This window comes from Salvelinus fontinalis, unplaced genomic scaffold, assembly GCF_029448725.1.
Source record: "Salvelinus fontinalis isolate EN_2023a unplaced genomic scaffold, ASM2944872v1 scaffold_0935, whole genome shotgun sequence".
Taxonomy (NCBI): domain Eukaryota; kingdom Metazoa; phylum Chordata; class Actinopteri; order Salmoniformes; family Salmonidae; genus Salvelinus; species Salvelinus fontinalis.
The window spans coordinates 41,185-51,342 of NW_026601144.1; positions in this window are offsets into that span (position 1 = coordinate 41,185).

Here is a 10,158-nt window from a genome sequence, read left to right on the forward strand (position 1 = left end):
CACAAACGGGTCTTTCCAGGCACAACTTTCTTCAATTATGGAGACGCTGATGACGTCTGCCGTTGCAGAGATTACAAAACGGGGTACCAGTTTTGTGAATTTAGTAGGTTATCGCACATATATACCATTTCAAATTGTTTGGTTTCCTGCAAACATAACAATGGTCATCATGGCCAAACAGTTCTATTTTTGTTTCATCAGACCAGAGGACATTTCTCCAAAAAGTAGGATCTTTGTCCCCAAACTGTAGTCTGGCATTTTTATGGCGGGTTGGAGCAGTAGCTTCTTCCTTGCTGAGCGGCATTTCAGGTTCTGTTGACATAGGACTCGTTTGACTGTGGATATAGATACTTTTGTACCTGTTTCCTCCAGCATCTTCACAAGGTCCTTTGCTGTTGTTCTGAGATTGATTTGCACTTTTCGCACAAAAGTACGTTCATCTCTAGGAGACAGAACACGTCTCTTTCCTGAGCGGTATGATGGCTGCGTGGTCCCATGGTGTTTATACTTGCATACTATTTTTTGTTATTGATAAACGTGGTACCTTCAGGCGTTTGGAAATTGCTCCCAAGGATGAACCAGACTTGTGGAGGTCTACATTTTATTTCTGAGGTCTTGGCTGATTTCTTTTGATTTTCCCATGATGTCAAGCAAAGAGGCACTGAGTTTGAAGGTAGGCCATGAGATACATCTACAGGTACACCTCAAATTGACTCAAATGATGTCAATTAGCCTATCAGAAGCTTCTAAAGCCATGACATCATTTTCGGGATATTTCCATGCTGTTTAACCTCTACCGAGTACCTAACCCGGATTCGGGAGCACCCCCCACCCCCCCCACACTGATTAGCATCGCTAGCATAGCGTCACAATTAAATAGTAGCATCTAAATATCATTAAATCACAAGTCCAAGACACCCAATCAAAGACACAGATCTTGTGAATAAAGCCACCATTTCAGATTTTTAAAATGTTTTACAGGGAAGACACAATATGTAAATCTATTAGCTAAACACGTTAGCAAAAGACACCATTTTTTTACTCCAAAAGTTTTTTCCTGCGTCAGTAGCTATCACTAATTCGACTAAATGAAAATATATATAGCCACTAACCAACAAACAAATTCATAAGATGACAGTCTGATAACATATTTATGGTATAGCATAGTTTTTTTTTTTTTTATGTGCATTTTTCAGGTATAAATCACAGTTCTACATTGCAGCTGCAATCTGATATAGTGCTGATGCAGCCAGAACAATTACAGAGACCAACTTCATATAACTAATTACTTGTCTTAAAACATTTCAGAAAAAATACACAGCGTACAGATATTGAAAGCCCAACATCTGGTGAATCCAAACAATATTTCAGATTTATTAAATGTTTTATAGCGAAAACAAAATGTAGCGCTAAATTAGCATAGCCACGCCAGCCAGAACCAGCTGGGCGCGCCCGACCAGTTCACATGCACGACAGATATATGAAATAACATCGTAAATTGGGTCTTACTATTGCTGATCTTTCATCAGAATGTTGATAAAGGTGTCCTTAGTCCTGATGAGTCATTCAATCCATTCACAATGGCAACTTTTCCTCTTCATTTAGCGTAGGTACTGGTCGACTAGCACGGTTCTGTCCAAAGTTAAAAAACTCACAGAACGGAACACGGCAAAACTCCCGAAAAAATTCAAATAATCTGATTAAACTATATTGAAAAAACATACATTAAGATGATATGGTCACATGTATCAAACAAACTTCGAGACGGAGATAGTTTTCATCCGTAACGGCAGCATAACAAAAGACAATTGCACCTCTAAAACGCGCGTTTCAGAAAACCGGAAGTTGTCGGTCACGCTAAAGAAATAGGTCTTATTTCACGTCAGTACAAGATAAACAAAAAAATTCTCCTCTGACGTCTTCCTGACACCCAGAGGAAGACGAATGAAGTGTGTTTCGGGTCATAGGTGGCGTGACCATATATAGGCAGAGCGTTGAAGCGAGCATACACATCTTGCAATCTTCTTCTTGCTCAGGGAAAGTGCTGTCAAATGACTTGTGTTTCACTCAGAGACAAAATTGAAACGGTTTTAGAAACCATAGCTTGTTTTCTATCCAATGGTATATGGTTATATGCATATAGTAACAGCAATAATTGAATAAGAGGCAGTTTACTCTGTAGAGGCAATTATGCTAATGCGAAAACAGCACCCCCTGTATTCTCAAGAAGTTAAAGGCACAGCCAACTTAGTGTATGTAAACTTCTGACCCACTGGATTTGTTATACAGTGAATTAGAAGTGATATTATCTGTCTGTAAACAATTTTGGGAAAAATGACTTCAGGGAACTTGGTGTTCTAAATTGTTCTTTACTATTTTCTGAGTTAACTTGGATTCTTTCTTAATTAGGAAACTGGAAATGCACGTTTTATTCTCTATAGGGGAATGTGCGAACAACAGGCAAATGTATATCTTAGAGGCACATTTATGAGGTAGGAAAAGGGTCCTCCTCAAGTCGGATTTCAGCATTTAGTGTTCTACGGTCCTCTGCTATACCAACTGAGCTATTGAATGTGGTGAATTGTGGAAAAACTTGAAGTGTTTTGAATTCTTCTGTATGATTGGATTCGTACACCTAGACTATTCTTTAACCTGTTGGGGATGGGGGCGCTGTTTAGACTATTTATGCTAATGTGGCTAATTTTTTAAACGGCTTCCCACAAAATCCTTGATCGTACAATATGCATATTATTATTATTATTGGATAGAAAACAGTCTATAGTTTCTATAGGAGTTGAAATTTTGTCTCTAAGTGGAACAGAGCCCATTCTACAGCAATTTCCCTGACATGGAGTCAGATTTGAGAAATGTTGGCCACTCTTCTGAAGGCAGTTAAAAGGGCACTGTCGTTGCTATGACTATACGGACACTTCTTACGTCTTCCCCTGGATGCCTTTACGTGATGACGATTCCAACGGGGTCGATTGCACGTTCACAGGCCCTACAAATGAAAAAACCCTGAAGCTAGTCATTCTTTCCTTGGTGCGTAACGCGCGTGCTGGTCACCGACCCGCTCCTGTTCCAAGCGTTAGTTTAGCCTGTTATATTTCTCCGGTCATCTTTTCACTCGTTATAGGAGTTAAAAACATCATAAGGTAGTTAATTTAAAGCGTTTTATAGCAATTTATATCCGTTTAGTGCGATTTTGGGACATTTATTTTTGCAACGATGTGAAAAGTTGGGCACGCTTTTCAGTTCATCCCGAACGCAGTTGACATTTCCACATGGCAAGAGGACAGCTTTCCACCAAAAGACGATTACTCCCAAGAAAGGATCCTTTGCCCAAGATACTGATGGAAGAACAGCTCAAGGTAGGACATTTTTATTATGATAAATCGTGTTTCTGTCGAAACATTTTAGTGGCTTAGAACGCCATGTTTTATGACGTAGCTTCGCTAGGCGCAAACTGTATTGAAAAGTAAGGATAAATTAAAAAATGTAATAACGCAATTGTATTAAGAATTAAATTGTCTATCAATCCCTGTCCACCCTATATTTTTTAGTCACGTTTATGAGTATTTATGTATAAGAGTAGATCACTGTCTAAGTGGCGCAAGGACATTTTCTTTACCAGCTTGTCTACATTTCACATTGTCTAACCATGATTTTGGTGGCTAAATATAAACATTTGCGATCAAACTCTATATGGAATGTGTAATATGATGTTACAGGAGTGTCATCGGAAGAATTCTGAGAAGGTTAGTGAAAAAATTAATATCTTTTGGCGATGTTGACTTTTATCGCTCACTTTGGCTAGAATCAATGCTGGGCTGCTAATTGCTATGTGCTAAGCTAATATAACGATTTATTGTGTTTTCGCTGTAAGACACTTAGAAAATCTGAAATATTGTCTGTATTCACAGGATCTGTGTCTTTCGATTCGTGTATGCTGTGTATTTTTACGAAATTTTTGATGATTAGTAGTTAGGTAAACACGTTGCTCATTGTAATTATTCTAGTCCATTTGTGATGGTGGGTGCAATTGTAAACTATGCCATCTACCTGAAATATGCACTTTTTTCTAACAAAACCTATCCCATACCATAAATATGTTATCAGACTGTCATCTAATGAGTTTTTTTGTTGGTTAGGGGCTATAAATATCTTAGTTTAGCCGAATTGGTGATGGCTACTGGTGTTGGTGGACAAATAAAAGATGGTGGATTATGCTAATGTGTTTTTAGGTAATAGATGTACATCTTTACATATTGTGTCTTCCCTGTAAAACATTTTAAAAATCGGAAATGTTGACTGGATTCACAAGATCTGTGTCTTTCATTAGCTGTATTGGACTTTAATGTGTGAAAGTTAAATATTTTAAAAAAGTATTTTTTTTGAATTTCGCGGCACTGGTTTTTCAGTGGGGGGGGGGGGGGGGGGTGCCGCTAGCGCCACGCTGATCCTAGACAGGTTAAGGAAACGTGAAATGCACATTTTAATCTCTATAGGGGGATGTGCGAACAACAGGTAAAAATACTGTTTGGGGCGCATTGATGAGGCAGAAAAATGATCCTCCTTCGAGCCGGCGACCTAAGGATTTCAGCATTTAGCATTCTACAGTCCTCCGCTCTACCAACTGAGCTATCGAAGGGACATGGAGAAACTATTGGAGCAAAAGGTACATGTTTGAACCGTAGAATTGAGTTGAATCTTTTCTACCACATGTTGATCAACGTTGACCATTCAGCCATGGTGAGATTTCCGTGTATTGAGCGCTCGTCAGAACTGCCGAAATGTCCACAAACGGGTCTTTCCAGGCACAACTTTCTTCAATTATGGAGACGCTAATGACGTCTGCCGTTGCAGAGATTACTAAACGGGGGTACCAGTTTTGTGAATTTAGTAGGTTATCGCACATATATACCATTTCAAATTGTTTGGTTTCCTGCAAACATAACAATGGTCATCATGGCCAAACAGTTCTATTTTTGTTTCATCAGACCAGAGGACATTTCTCCAAAAAGTAGGATCTTTGTCCCCAAACTGTAGTCTGGCATTTTTATGGCGGGTTGGAGCAGTAGCTTCTTCCTTGCTGAGCGGCATTTCAGGTTCTGTTGACATAGGACTCGTTTGACTGTGGATATAGATACTTTTGTACCTGTTTCCTCCAGCATCTTCACAAGGTCCTTTGCTGTTGTTCTGAGATTGATTTGCACTTTTCGCACAAAAGTACATTCATCTCTAGGAGACAGAACACGTCTCTTTCCTGAGCGGTATGATGGCTGCGTGGTCCCATGGTGTTTATACTTGCATACTATTTTTTGTTATTGATGAACGTGGTACCTTCAGGCGTTTGGAAATTGCTCCCAAGGATGAACCAGACTTGTGGAGGTCTACATTTTATTTCTGAGGTCTTGGCTGATTTCTTTTGATTTTCCCATGATGTCAAGCAAAGAGGCACTGAGTTTGAAGGTAGGCCATGAAATACATCTAGAGGTACACCTCAAATTGACTCAAATGATGTCAATTAGCCTATCAGAAGCTTCTAAAGCCATGACATCATTTTCGGGATATTTCCAAGCTGTTTAAAGGCACAGCCAACTTAGTGTATGTAAACTTCTGACCCACTGGATTTGTTACACAGTGAATTAGAAGTGATATAATCTGTCTGTAAACAATTTTGGGAAAAATGACTTCAGGGAACTTGGTGTTCTGAATTGTTCTTTACTATTTTCTGAGTTAACTTGGATTCTTTCTTAATTAGGAAACTGGAAATGCACATTTTATTCTCTATAATGTGCGAACAACAGGCAAATGTATATCTTATAGGCGCATTTATGAGGTAGGAAAAGGGTCCTCCTCAAGTCAGATTTCAGCATTCAGTGTTCTACGGTCCTCTGCTATACCAACTGAGCTATTGAATGTGGTGAATTGTGGATAAACTTGAAGTGTTTTGAATTCTTCTGTATGATTGGATTCGTACACCTAGACTATTCTTTAATGTGTGAAAGTGAAATATTTCTGATTTTTCTTTTTTTATTTTGCACGCTGCCTTTTCGGAGGCAGCAGGACTGTAGAAAGCTAAATGCTGAAATCCTTAGGTCGCTGGTTCAAATCCGGCTTGAAGGAGGACCATTTCTCTGCCTCATCAATGCGCACCAAACAGTATTTTTACCTGTTGTTCGCACATCCCCCTATAGAGAATAAAATGTGCATTTCACGTTTCCTTAAACTTGTTAAGGACAGGGGGTGCTGTTTTCACTTTTTCTGGAAAACGTGTCCAATTTAAACGGCTTCCTACTCAATTCTTGCTCGTACAATATGCATATTATTATTATTATTGGATAGAAAACACTCTCTAGTTTCTATAACCGTTGGAATTATGTCTCTGAGTGAAACAGAACTCATTCTACAGCACTTTCCCTGACATGGAGTGAGATTTCAGAAATCTTGGCCTCTGCTCCCAGGTCAGTTTTTAGGTCCCTGTGAATGCTATGAGGATACAAACACTGCCTACGCCTTCCTCTAGATGTCAGTAAGTGGTGACAATTTGAATGGAGTCGATTGCGCAATCTGGGACTGTATAAAACACCAAAGACCGGAAGTACATGTCTTTTCTTCCCTGCGCCTGGCGCGTGATGGACGTCGGACTGGCCTCTTTCCAAGCTTTCGCTTAGCCAGTAATATATTGGCGGTCATGTTTCTACTCGTTATAGGTGTTAAAAACATCACAAGGTAGTTCATTTAAACCGTTTTATAGCAATTTATATCCGTTTAGGGCGATTTTATGGCATTTCTGTGTGACGCACTTCCAAGTGCTGGGCATTTTTCTAGTACATGGTGAACGTTAGTGGCCATTTCGACCGGACAAGAGGACGTCTTTCGACCAAAAGACGATTAGACCGGAGAAAGGATTCATTGCCCAAGATTCTGATGGCAGTTCAGCTAATAGTAAGAACTATTTATGATGATAAATCGTTGTTCTGTCGAAAAATGTTAAACGCATATTCCGCCATTTTCTTTGGGGTAGCTTTGCTTTGGCGCACCATGTATTGCACAGTAAGGATAATTTAAAAAATGTAATTCAGCGATTGCATTAAGAACTAAATTGTCTTTCAATCGCTGTCCACCCTGTATTTTTTAGTCAAGTTTATGAGTATTTATGCATAAGACTAGATCACTGTCCAATATGGCGCCCGACATTTTCTGACCAGCTTGGCTACTTTTCTCATTGTATAACCACGATTTTGGTGGCTAAATATGCACATTTTCGAACAAACTCTATATGTATGTTGTAATATGATGTTACAGGAGTGTCATCTGAAGAATTCTGAGAAGGTTAGTGAAAAAATTAATACATTTTGGTGGTGATAATGCTTTCGCTCTTTTTGCTGTGAATCAATGCTGGGGTAATGTTTGCACATGTGCTATGCTAATATAACGATATATTGTGTTTTCACTGTAAAACACTTAGACAATCTGAAATATTGTCTGGATTTACAAGATCTGTGTCTTTCAATTACTGTACGCTGTGTATTTTTAAGAAATGTTTTATGATGAGTAATTAGGTAATCCATGTTGGTCTCTATAATTGCTCTGGCTGCTTCGGTGCTATTTTTGACGGTAGCTCTGATGGTAGCTGCAATGTAAAACTGATTTATACCTCAAATATGCATATATCGAACAAAACATAGATTTATTGTGTAACATGTTATAAGACTGTCATCTGATTAAGTTGTTTCTTGGTTAGTTTGGTTGGTTCTTGGTTAGTTAGGTTGGCTTTGTGCATGCTACTTGTCTGTCTGAAAAATGTCTGTCCTTCTTTTGTATTTGGTGGTGAGCTAACATAAATATATAATGTGTTTTCCCTGTAAAACATTTAAAAAATTGGACATGTTGGCTGGATTCACACTATCTGTATCTTTCATTAGCTGTATTGGACTTGTTAATGTGTGAAAGTTAAATATTTCAAAAAAATATTTTTTTGAATTTCGCGCTCTGCCTTTTCAGTGGAATGTGGGAGGAGTTCCGCTAGCGGAACCCCAGTCCCAAACAGGTTAACCTGTTGAGGCTAGGGGGTGCTGTTGTCACTATTTATGTAAATCGTGTAATTTTTGAAACGGCTTCCTACTAAATTCTTGATCATACAATATGCATATTATTATTATTATTGGATAGAAAACAGTCTCTAGTTTCTATAGCCGTTGAAATTTTGTCTCTGAGTGGAACAGAACTCATTCTACAGCAATTTCCCTGACATGGAGTCAGATTTCACACATTTTGGCCCCTGATCTGGAGTCAGTTTAAAGGCCACTGTTATTGCTATGAGCATACAGACACTGCTTACGTCTTCCCCTGGATGCCTTTACGTGATGACGATTTGAATGGTATCGATTGCGCAATCACAGCCCCTATAAAACAAAAACACGTGTAGGTAGGAATTCCTTTCCTGCTGCGTCAGGCGCGCGGAGGACACCGACCTGCACTTTTTCCAAGCACTAGTGAAGCCAGTTATATTTCTCCAGTCATGTTTCTACTCGTTATAGGAGTTAAAAACATCATAAGGTAGTTAATTTAAACCGTTTTATAGCAATTTATTTCCGTTTAGTGCGATTTTGGGACATTTATTTCTGAGACACTGTGAATCTCTGGGCACGGTTCCAGTTCATGCCGAACGCAATGGGCATTTCTACATGGCAAGAGGACAGCTTTCGACCAAAAGACGATTAGACCCAAGAAAGGATTCTTTGCCCAAGATTCTGATGGAAGAACAGCTCAAAGTAGGAACAATTTATTATGATAAATCGTGTTTCTGTCGAGAAATGTTAATCGCTTAGGACGCCATCTTGTTTGACATAGCTTCGCTTGGCGCAAACTGTATTGAAAAGTAAGGATAATTTAAAAAATGTAAATCAGCGATTGTATTAAGAATTAAATTGTCTATCAATCGCTGTCCACCCTATATTTTTTTGTCACTTTTATGAGTATTTATGTATACGGCTAGATCACTGTCTAATATGGCGCACGACATTGTCTGACCAGCTGGGCAACTTTTGTCATTGTCTAACCATGATTTTGGTGGCTAAATATGCACATTTTCGAACAAACTGTATATGGATTGTGTAATATGATGTTACAGGAGTGTCATCGGAAGTATTCTGAGAAGGTTAGTGAAAAAATTAATATATTTTGGCGATGTTAACGTTATCGCTCTCTTTGGCTAGAATCAATGCTCTGGTAACGTTTGCATATGTGGTATGCTAATATAACGATCTATTGTGTTTTCGCTGTAAGACACTTAGAAAATCGGAAATATTGTCTGTATTCACAGGATCTGTGTCTTTCGATTAGTGTATGCTGTGTATTTTTACGAAATGTTTGATGATTAGTAAGTAGGTAAACACGTTGCTCTATATATTTATTCTAGTCCATTTGTGACGGTGGGTGCAATTGTAAACTATGACATCTACCTGAAATATGCACATTTTTCTAACAAAACCTATCCTATACCATAAATATGTTATCAGACTGTCATCTGATGAGTTTTTTTCTTGGTTAGTGGCTATCAATATCTTAGTTTAGCCGAATTGGTGATAGCTACTGGTGTTGGTGGACAAATAAAAGATGGTGTCTTATGCTAATGAGTTTAGCTAATAGATTTATATCTTTACATATTGTGTCTTCCCTGTAAAACATTTTAAAAATCGGACATGTTGGCTGGATTCACACGATCTGTGTCTTTCATTAGCTGTATTGGACTTTAATGTGTGAAAAATATTATTTTTGAATTTCGCGCTCTGCCTTTTCAGTGGAATGTGGGGGGGGTGTGCCGCTAGCGGCACCCCAGTCCTAGACAGGTTAACAAGTCCAAAACAGCAAATGAAAAATAAACATCTTGTTAATCTACCCATCGTGTCCGATTTTAAAAATATTTTACAGCGAAAACACAACATATATTTATGTTAGCTCACCACTGGTGAGAACACTGGTAATAATGCCAGCAGCCAAACGAGTTCTACACACTGAACATGTGGGTTTAATTCAAACTGCAAATAGTTAGGTTTCCATAAAACCAAACAGAGCACCCAACGTGGGGCTCGAAACCACGACCCTGAGATTAAGAGTCTCATGCTCTACCGACTGCGTTAGCCAGGCTGA